The following is a 12,653-nucleotide window of genomic DNA, read 5'->3' on the forward strand; positions in this document are numbered from 1 at the left end:
TTATAGCAATCGAAAAATTCTCTCTTAAAGATTTCCGTATTTCATAGGTATCCAAATTGTTCATCCCATGTTCATATCGATGTGCAAGTAAATTTAATACATCCAGTTTATCATAATTTAACAACTGTTTTCTGATAACTTGTAAATGCAATAAACATTGTAATACTGCATTTGCATAACATGAAACCTTGTCTATATTTTGAAAACCATAATCCATTTGATATCTTTTGAGAGAGCCTTTTGATCTGACTCTTGAACAGAAGTAATTGTTTTCAATAATATCCATGGAACATCTTTAACTTTACGATAACGCTCCTTCGAAACAGTAATCATTTTTGATTCTGGATTATGTATTCGTTTTAACCGATTATATTCTATAATAGCTTCTTCACTAGCAAATATGGATGAAGGATCAAAATTAATTAAATGCAATCCATCCAGAGACGTTACTCGAAATAAAGCAACATAAACTTGACCACAATTAAATATGAAATTACCTATATCCATAATAGCGTTTTGCAAACTTAATCCCTGACTTTTATGAATAGTGATACCATAACTCAAGGATAATGGAAATTGTTTTCTAATAACATATGCTCTATCCCTCCCCACTTGAAACTTAACACTCACTTTCAACAAAATACTTCAAACCAGATAAAAGAAGTTTTATCTTTTCTATATAGTCAATAATTTTATCTTGTACAATTGAAATGACTGTAGCTATTGTACCATTTACAAGACCCAAACTAGCATCAATATTGCGTCTTATCATAACTTTCGCCCCAATTTTAATTATAATTTGTTTTGAAAGTCCAGCTGTTTTAATATTATCATCATCGTTACCTGTCAATATCTTTATTATCCTTTTTTTCATATATGAAATACAATCAATTGTATCTTCAGCTATTAATAATATTTCTTTTGAAGCAATACGATTTAACATTGCAGTGTTAAGAACGTCACACATATGACAAGTAGGCAATAAAATCAGATGGCAAATTATTAATAAAATCACACAATTCATTTACTCGTTCTTCGAAAGAGTCACCCTTAAAAGATATTTTTCTTTTTTCGAGAATTTCACAATCATTTTTCATATAATAAACCAACACGAATTCTCGAGAGTAATTCACGGTAAGATCCGTCTTCTTGTTGGCGCATATTGATCGTCAATTCGTCATAGTCAAATAAAGTTGTCCATAGATTAATAGCAGTTAAAGAACCAAGATATTTACGAATTTTTTCATCTGATAAATAAAGCAGGATCTTCATGTATGGGAGGTAGTTGAAGCAAATCTCCAAATAAAAGGATATTCTTTTGTCCAAATCAATCATCATTACAATCAGTAGTATCGAATATTTCGGATAGTCATAAATGTATACACATTAAAATCAAATTTGATATCATTGATACTTCATCAATTATTATAAGATTAACATCTTTGAGATCGGCTTGTATAATTTTCAAAACGTGGTTAGATAATTGTTTATATTTAGGAGTATGATGTTCAACAGGTAACTGCAGTAATCTGTGAACTGTCAAACCATCTATATTAAATGCTGCTATACCCGTGGGTGCTGTTATGGCAGTATTTTTGTTAAGATTTTGTTTTATCCAACACTTAATTGTTTTAATCAGGAAACTCTTGCCAGTATCTCCTTCTCCACTAACAATAATCGTAATAACAATTTATCTGACGTAATGGTATTAATGACTCTATCAAATACCCTTCTTTGATCTACATTCAATTTAGAAATCATTTCAGATATATCTATTTCCTGTTTGTTTCCAAGATCTTTAAAATCTTGCATCGCTTCACCAGCTTCAACATTTTGCACACCTATTGGATTATCAGGATCATCTTGAGACATTTTGATTTGCTAAATTATCTAAATGTTCTTGAAGTAATTGTTTTGCAGTTACAAATGCTTTTTGCAATTCTTCTAACTTTTCATGATACTGCAATGCATTCACAAGATGTAATTTTACATTGTGAAATGATTCCGCATAAGTATCATATCCATTTTTAAGTTCTTCTATTTTCCGCCATGGTTTAAACATAAGAAGTAATGAGAAGAAATAATTTTCTGGCCGCGTTTTAACATCATATCTATAGTGATTAATAAGATATTCATGCTGTCGTCGTTTAAAGTAACGACCATTATAGTCATCTTAAAGAACTCAATTTTTTTACTTTGTGGTTTTATTTTCGTAATGTCAAACCACTGTGCAAATTCATATAATAACATCGATTCTAAGTCTTCTGGTCTCTCTGGATAATGATTATCTATTAAAGATGGATAAAATCTTTATCAGGATATATATATATATATATATATATATATATATATATATATATCAGGAGACACGGTCTTCGGTATACTAATAGTAATCTAAAACTGACCTGAAAAAAAAATAGTATATATATATATATATATATATATATATATATATATATCAGGAGACACGATCTCCGGTATACTAATAGTAATCTAAAACTGACCTGAAAAAAAAATATATATAAATTAAACTTTTCTCTGAGTTTAGAATACTAATTCTACAACTATGTCCTTTTCGGCCCGATTACAAAGGTGACGTCTATTGAATTCCTACTACCAATCGAGGCTCACCGAGTCGCCAATCGCTCTCAGAAGCGTTTCACAAAAAAAATGTGTCCGAATTATATCTTCCTAATTATCATTAAAGCAGTTTTCTTATTACATAATTTTTATTTTCACAAAACAAAATTTTCTTTTCAATATATGTGTTATATATAAAATAATATTTATAATAGTTTTAATAATAGAGAATTCTAACATAATAAGTACTATTATTAATTCATAAAACATAACACATATATTGAAAAGAAAATTTAATATGTAAAAATAAAAATATTTAATATATAAAAACTGTTTTATAATAATTTGACAAAAGATATGATTTAACAAAAAATATGAGACGCATATCTTATACAAGATGCCTTGATGCAAAGCAATCGGTGACTCGGCCATCGAGTCTTCAGCCATAGTAATGGAACAGTAAGCGTTACCTTCAAAATCAAGCCGAAAAGCAACTGCTTTAATAATTGGTGTATGAACATATAAAGATATTTAATATTTGTTTTCTATAATATTTTAATATTACTGTATGTCAACATTATATATTGACATGTAAGACATGTTGTAATATTTCATCATAGAATTGATATTGATATTTTGTGATATTTCTATATTAATTATGCGTATTTAATGTACAAATGTATAAATATTCCTTATAGAAGCAAAAATAATTTTTCAATAAAACTATAATTGCATATCATATCAATATTTTTACGTGTTAACAATTCTCATTGTTAAAACGATCCTTATGACACCTTTATCACTTGTTATATCATCATGTCTGAACGCACGAAATGTCAGTTCTCTGATTATAGTTTTAATCGCTAATAATTTAAAACTGTTATAGCTTCGACATTTTCATATTAGAATTTTCGTCTCATTTTTACGAATAAGTCATAAATATTTCAGTCGGTAGTTATGGAATATCGTGTATACTGAGACTTATTATTTGCAAATAAAATAAATAATACAAATATATATTTATATGTCCATATACTACTCATTAAGCAATGTATTACAAACTAAATTATACCTTTCTTCCTTTCTTCGTCTTCTTCTCTCTCTCTCTCTCTCTCTCTCTCTCTCTCTCTCTCTCTCTCTCTCTCTCTCTCTGTGAAAATAAAAAATCTCTGTGAAAGTAAAAATTTCTTCATATAAGAACATATATATATACACATATATTCCAGACCTAACGCACCACTTGCTAATGGCAAATTCCTGAAATTATTTACATACAAAAATTTTAATTTACATACGAAAATTATAATAATATTAAAATGTTGAGCCTACAATAGTTTTCAAATAGGAAACGTTTAAAAATGTTCAATCAAGTTGTCCATTATTCGCGCGTTCAGATCCGTTGCATTATTGTAGGTTCAACATTTTAGTATTAGAATTTTCATCTCTAAATGATTTCAGGAATCTATTGTAATTCTTCCTCTTGCAGGTTTAAATAATATTTACATAAAAATTATTAATGTTGAAAAGAAACACAAACGATACTGTAAAAGAACCTATAATATGACTGTATAAATGAAACTCTGAATTAATGATGAGATTAAAATATTAATTTAACTTCAGATTCTTCGTAACTGTCTTCGTAGTTATTCAACTAATTAAGTAATTTTTTTATTTTATGATTTTTATGATATGTACCATAAACAGATAAGAATCTGAGAATATCTTTTTATTATTTCAGATTTATGTTATCTACAGTCACTTATATACATATTAATACTACTTATATACATATTAATAAAACAAAATTAATTGAATGGCAAAGAATAAAATTAAGAAGAATTAACATTATTACATGAAAAAAAAGATATTTATTTATTTTAATATTTCTTCCTCTTGCAGGTTTAAATATAGAAGTTATCAAAAAAGATATAAATGATTCCATAAATAGACCTAATATGTGTGTAAATATAACTATGAGATTAATAAAATTATGGCTTTAGATGAGTATAAAAATATTCAGGAAAATGTTATTTTATTACATGAACATTTCAATTTGATTTCAGATTCTTCGTAACTATCTTTGTAGTTGTTCAATTTTTTTATTTTATATTTTTTATGAAAAATATGTAAATTTTATTACTTCAAGCTTATGTTATTTAGATTCATACTCGTATACATATTTGCAAAATATAAAATAATTAACTTTATCTAAGTGTTGTGGAAAAAATGCTAATTAATTAATTGAATGGCAAAGTTTTAATTGAATGGCAAAGAATAAAGTTAAGAAGAATAAGAAACCAAGTTGAAAATGTGTTTCTTATTCTAAATATGTTTATGTAAATATGTTTATATTTGAATATTAGAATGTTAATATTAACATATTATCAAGTTTTATATAAACGTTTCAATTAGGCTTCTGATTTTTTGTAATTGTCTTTGTAGTCATTCAATTACATGAGAAACTATCCGAACAAAGTTCACTAAACATGAGATTGGTTTTCTCTTTGGTTAAATTCTAATCTAATCGCAAACTCAATCTCTAGCCTGATATCAACTTAAAAGGACCTAATATATGCGAATTAATGAAATTTACGAAGTTTATGCAAAATAATAATGTTAATATTAAAATTTTAATTTCCTATTCTTTTGAACATTATCATTATTTTATATTATATAGATATGTATATGAATAAATATGAATCTATAATATGTATAGAACATTGATAATTTTTATGTATCTTTTATATTAACATTTCATCTTCCTATTCTTTTTATTCTTTGTCGTTCAATTAATGATTAATTAATTTTAGCATTTTTTCATCACCACAGATAAAGCTAATTATTTTATATTATATAAATATGTATATGAATATGATTTGGAAAATAAAAATATATAAATGTTACTATTTTATTACATGAACATTTCAATTCGACTTTAGATTCTTTTCAACTAATTAACTAATTTCAGTATTTTTTTATTTCACTATTTTTATGTAAATATGTAATTACATGAAAATTATCAATGTTCAAAAGCGAAATAAATGATACCCTTAATGGAACTAATATGTGTGTACAAATGAAACTCTAAATTAACAATGATATTAATAAAATTATGATTTAAAATGAGTATAAAAATATATGTATTATCATTTTATTACATGATTTCAATTCGATTTCAGATTCTTTTCAATTAATTAATTAATTTTAGTATTTTTTTTTTACGATTTTTATGATCTAAGAATATTTTTTTATTACTTCAGATTTATGTTATTTAGATTCATACTCAAATACATATTCACAGGTTTATGTTATTTAGGTTCAAATACATATATTCAAATATACATATATTCATGTAACATAAAACAATTAGCTTTATCCAACTGATGGAGAAATCTAGATAACATCAAATTTAAATGTTCATATAATAAAATGGGAACATTTACATATATTTTCATACTCTAAAACTATATTTTAATGTTATCCTAAATTTAGAAGATTTCATTCACCCATACATATCGAGTACATTTAGAGTATTGTTTATAGCTCTTTTAAACATTGTTTTCTCTATATATGTATATATATATATATATATATACTAGATCCTTTTAGAGTATTATCTCTTGTAACGGCAGGGCCGTTACGTGTATAAAATATACACACATATATATATATATATATATATATATATATATATATAGACGCTTGGCATATATATATATATATATATATATATATATATATATATATAGACGCTTGGCTTATTATCCTGCGCTACCTATCCTGCTTGCACGCACACCGCTCGCGCTATCGCACTCGCTTGCCTGTAGGCCGCGCCGTCTCGCTCACGCTATCTCTCACGTGCCCTACGCGATACCGACTCCCCATCACCGGACCGACGGCGCGCAGTGGGGAACGCCGGCCGAGTATATAAGCCCGGCCGGCCGAGACATCGGGACCAGGGATGCCATTTCATGTACGATTGCAGCCACGCTGCAGCACGTAGGATAGACTGACACACACACTAGCGCGAGCGCTCGTCCGTGTACGCTCCGCGCTTCGGCCAAATTCGAGCGGTAGAGAAGGAGTATCGACAACTGCTGTCTTCTTCTTTCTCGAGAAACGCTGATTTGAAGCTGGCGTCTCATGACATGACACGAATTAATCATACGATGTCATTGTCGATTATTTTTACATACACTTTTATACATATATTTTATTAAGTTAATAACATTATATTATTACAATATATTTTTTTCATACATAAATAAAAATTAAAATTTGTAAATACAAAAATCCACTCTTTGCCAATATATACACTTTTTATTTGCAAAAAGTAATTATTATATTTAAAAAAATTTATTGTGGTCTTATAAAGATATTTATATATAATTATTAAAAACTTAGCGTTTGTATATTGTATTCCTTGTACTTTTATTGTATTTATTTTCTACAAATATAAAAACGTATATATTGTTGCTAGACGGAAATCGCGAGAAGGTGGTGGTCTCTTCCGTCAGGAGAGAAATGTAAAAAATTATTTATTTAAATTATTAATAAAAATAATTTAAATAATTTAATTATTGTAATATTAAAAATTAATTTTTTAATATTGCAAAATTGATTTTTTACATTTCCCTGTGTGTGTGTGTGTGTGTGTGTGTGTGTGTGTGTGTGTGTGTGTGTGTGTGTGTGTGTGTTATGTATAACTATACGCATACATATTATTGATACAAATTCGCTTTTTTTTCTCATAATATCTCCCGCAAACAAGATTTTTTACACGCTTATTCTCTTTAAGCGTGATGTCTGCTACGGACAAGATTTTTTACACGCTTATTCTCTTTAAGCGTGATGTCTGCTATGGACAAGATTTTTTACACGCTTATCCTCTTTAAGCGTGATGTCTGCTATGGACAAGATTTTTTACACGCTTATTCTCTTTAAACGTGATGTCTGCTATGGACAAGATTTTTTACACGCTTATTCTCTTTAAGCGTGATGTCTGCTATGGACAAGATTCTAATAATCTAATATTTAACATTTTTAACCTGCCCATGAGGGACCAGCAATTTCATTCACGGCATGTAGCCTTAAAGTACTGCGTTTTTTTTTAGCAATATTAACATATAATTTATCTGTTGACATAAGAGACAAATACTTTTCTTCAATCATCATGTTTAAACATGTTTCTCCTCTCGCCCTTAATTCTGATTTTAAAACGCACGTGGCATTAATGGAAGCTGATAATCTATTTCGATTTTTTGTTTTTAAATTACTTAAAGAGGAAAACATTCTCTCTGGGTCGGCATTTGAATTTGGAAGTGATCGAACAACATTCAAAACATTTGTTAAATTTGGATACTTAGTAATATTATTTGGATGTTTTGGATGTAAAATTTCCTTCCACATATTATCAAAATTTAATTTGGAAAGATTTTGCTTCTCTTCCATTGTAAAATCTAATGGCAATGCAATCCATTCTTTCTTTAAAGCATTTTCATCAACACTACCGATAGTTTTAGCTATAAAAGAAACATCATTAAATGAAGTTTCTCTATCAGTAGTGAATAAGCTTACAAAAGGTCTAAAAACTTGTAATTTTAATAAAAGTTTATTATTTATCGGTAATCTTTTACGAATTTCTTCTGCAGCAGTTACATAAAACATCAAGCAATTTGTTCGAACAGTTGTAATTGCGTCTTCGTGTCCTTGCATCAGTAATTCGTAAAGATATTCTTCGCATTCTGTACCTAAATTAATTTTATGAAGAATTTTGTGATTCTCTGATAAAGAGAAAACTGTGTTTACAGAAAAAGGTTTTAAATATTCATCTTTTAAAAAGTTTCGGCAAATTTGAAAAAGAAACTGTAAAGATTTTGGCTGCAATAAATGAATTCGTGTTTCTGATGCTTGAAAAAATGTATTGAATGCGTTAAAGAAATTTAAACCGTATTTTAAAAAAAGAAAATATTTTTGTTTCAATATTACCCATTATAGACAACAGATGTTCTCCACGTTGTGTTTTTTCACTTACAACTATTTCGTTCAAAAAATATTTAATTGTTTCCCAAGATTCCAGAAGTCTTTCTACACATAAGTAATGAGAAAGCCAGCGTGTATCACATAATTTTAATAATTTGTGATTTGTTTCTTGGAAACACTCAGAAAATTCATTGTAAACAGATAATCGTTTGGGGCTATTGTTAATAAAACTAGAAGTTTTTCGTAAAAATTCTTCGCAAAATTCTGGTATTTTATTACATGCAGCATGCGCTATTAATGCGGCGGAATGGCAAGGGCATGTAAATGTTAATAAATGTGAACATACTTCTTCTAATTTTTTTTTAAATGATGAAAATTTTCCTATCATGACAGATGCATTGTCGCATGATAGAGCTATAATATTTAAAAATGGTATTTTCATTTTCCACATTTCACATTTAAATGCTTGAAACAATTTTTCTGCGCTGGAATCTTTGGCATCAATATTAATTAATTTAATTAATTGTGAACGAACATCTAATGTCTCCGGGTCAAAATATCGTACCATAAAAGTCATCCATTTAGTATTACAAATATCAGACGTTTCGTCAATAAATATTGAAAATTTTGTGTTCTGAATTTTGTTAACGACACGTTCCGTTTCAATTGGGCATAAAACGTTTGTAATAATATTTTTACATTTTGTACGACTCATGCTCATGCTTTTTAATATATTAGGATCTTTTCCTATATGTTGAAAAAAATTAAGAATCTCTTTTGCAGTTTGATGAGAAATATTTTTATCAGCAATTAATGCGGCATATCTAATTTCTGCTAACTTTTTACGCTTATCAAACGACAAAAGTGATTCATTATCTTCCGTTTGCAAACTTTGATTTGATTTATTTATCTCAATGAAATTTTTATATTTATCTAAATGTGTTTTGGATTCTGCGTGACGATATAATTGTGCTAAACCACCAGTAATAGTTTTATTGCAAATTGAACAAAAAGATAAATTTGCATTGTTAGGAACTTCTCGTAACCAACATTTGAATTCTTCGATATCTAACCATTTCTGTTGAGACTGGTTGAGATATTTTTTTTTATTTTTCATCATTGTTAGATAATGATGATCCTTTTTTAAGATTATTTTTATGACATGCAGAATCTGCATGGCGAGAAATTAATGAACTATATGAAAAATTCTTATTGCAAATGCTACAATGATACTGACTATTGTTATTTGATACTTCGCGTATCCATGATTGATATCTTATCAGTAAGCCAAGCTTTTATAAAGCTTCGTTTACGTTTTTTGATTGATTCGTCACACATTTCCATATCAATTTTAAAAGGACGAAAAAATCGAAAAAAGATAAAAAGAGAAATAGAATATGAATACAATATGAAAATTATATGTATGCATGTGTCACGGAAAGAGATCAGGATTCTGTTATTTGTCAAAATATTTTACGATCCTAAATCGTCTCTCTCCGTATACGTATATGTGAATATATATATATATATATACACACACACACACACACACACACACGTGTGTGTGTGTGTGTGTGTGTGTGTGTGTGTGTGTGTGTATAAATGTATATATGGAAAGTTATACCTTTTAATCTCGAATATATTCTTCAATATTAAAAAGTTAAGATGGGGATACATGATGTGATCGAAAGATGGTACACGAAGTCACCGAAAGACAAATGAAATCGTCGCGCATCGTGAGATAAACAATGGAAAATCGAGATCATTGTTTCTTTCGGCGACACAGTGAGCAGTATATTTGACGACGCAATGGCAGGTTAGTTACAATTTATTATTATTTAAGAAATATAAATCACATTTTCAATGTAATTTAATACGCTTCATTATCGTATGTGTGTGCCTGCATGTGCGTGTGCCTGCGTGTACGTGTACCTGCGTGTACGTGTGGCTGTGTACGTGTGCCTGTGTGTACGTGTGCCTGTGTGTACGTGTGCCTGTGTGTACGTGTGCCTGCATGTGCGTGTGCTGCATGCGTACGCGTGTACGTGTGTATTAAACTTTATCATTATCTGATATCAGTAGTATAATCAGTAGTATAATAATGTTACTATTATACTATTATAATGTTACTATATAGTTTATGTGTTTTACAGAGCAAAAGAAAAAATTTGCGGATATGCTGCAACAGCAGCAAAAACAGCATGAGCTGCAAATGCAGCAATTGAGAGAGCAGCATGAGCTGCAATTACAACAGCTGCGGGAGCAGATAAACTTGCTGGTAAGAAAAAGAACGCTTTTGCTGACAAATATAACAATTTGGACAGATATGTAAATAATTTTATTGGATATTTAAAATGATTATCTGTGAAATCTTATATTCAAATCGGTTGCTAGATCAGAAATTTGTGAACATTATTATTATATTTAAGTGTCCTACGTAATAATATTGATGGTCCAATAAAATTATTTCCAGATCTGTATTTGGTTAATTTGTAATTTTTAGATTTTTAAAAAGTTTTTTTTTATATAGAAACAACAACCGCAGCAGCAGCAGCAGCAGTAGCAGCAGCAGCAAGATAGTGGTATTATTTATTGAAATAATTATATGTATATAAATACACACATATATGTCATGTATAATACATATATATGTAAACATATTAATTGACATTTAATTATTTTCAGTGCCTCATAGACGAAATAGTGGTGGACGTTCCCGTGCAAGATGGGCCTTGCAACGAGGGGGACGGATGACATAGTTGGAGGGGGGCCGGAGGGGGAGAGGTGAAAGAGGCCCGGAAGGAAATAGAGGAGGAAAAAATATAACTGTTAAAAAATATTATTTCAAATAAAAAATATAAAAATAAATTTAAATGGATTAATTATTATTAATTATTATTAACTATTAATTTAAGTGGATTAAATTTTTATTAAAAGAAGTATTAATTATTCTTTTTAGTAATAATTAGTAATAATTTTATTTATTTTATTTTATATTATTTTAGTAATAATTATTCTTTTTAGTAATAATTTATCAAAGAAGCATTAAACATTTAAAAACTAATAATAACAATAATGAAAAGATAAGAGTGTTAACACAATTTGAATTTCTTTTTGCAATTGATATATTCATATCAGTTATTAATTTTATTATTATCTATTATTTATTAATATCATAAAGCTATATAGCCTTTTTATATTCAGCTCGCTTTTATATAATAATATATCTAATATTTATTTTATATATTTATTGGTATATATATATAATATAAATATATATAATATAAATATATATAATATATATATATATTGTTTATTTATATATTTATTTATATATTTATTCAGTTTTTAATATATCTAAATATCTTTATAAGACCACAATAAATTTTTTTTAATATAATAATTACTTTTTGCAAATAAAAAGCGTATATATTGGCAAAGAGTGAATTTTTGTATTTACAAATTTTAATTTTTATTTATGTATGAAAAAAATATATTGTAATGTTATTAACTTAATAAAATATATGTATAAAAGTATATGTAAAAATAATCGACAATGACATCGCATGATTAATTTTCGTGTCATGTCATGAGACGCCAGCTTCAAATCAGCGTTTCTCGAGAAAGAAGAAGACAGCAGTTGTCGGTACTCCTTCTCTACCGCTCGAACTTGGCCGAAGCGCGGAGAGTACACGGACGAGCGCTCGCGCTAGTGTGTGTGTGTGTGCCAGTCTATCCTCTCTACGTGCTGCAGCGTGGCTGCAATCGTACATGAAATGACATCCCTGATCGGGACCAGATCCCATCCTGCGATCCGACCTCCTCCTGACACCGACCTGACCAGTATCTACTACCTCTCGGGGCCAAGGTTTCACTTGGCTCTGCCAGGTTTCACCGGTTTTCTCTACTTTCGGACTGAGGTTTCACTCAGCTCTGTCGGATTTCGCCGACTTCTGTCACCACTCCTCGGGCTGAGGTTTCGCTCAACTCCACCGGGTTTCGTCGGTTTCCGTTGCGAAGGCAGGGATCGACATGGCACTCAGCCCTGCCCGCAATACCTAGCCGTCTCATCTTTACATTAGTTGACCTTG

The 12,653-nt window shown here is 28.8% G+C and overlaps 1 pseudogene; it reads right to left on the reverse strand.

Annotated features, from left to right (window-relative positions):
* Positions 1 to 552: 552 nt before the first annotated feature.
* LOC148938121 (uncharacterized) lies at positions 553 to 3,027 on the reverse strand (annotated as a pseudogene).
* Positions 3,028 to 12,653: the final 9,626 nt, after the last annotated feature.

Source organism: Pogonomyrmex barbatus, unplaced genomic scaffold (assembly GCF_055798465.1).
Source record: "Pogonomyrmex barbatus isolate J1 unplaced genomic scaffold, ASM5579846v1 scaffold1, whole genome shotgun sequence".
Taxonomy (NCBI): Eukaryota; Metazoa; Arthropoda; class Insecta; order Hymenoptera; family Formicidae; genus Pogonomyrmex; species Pogonomyrmex barbatus.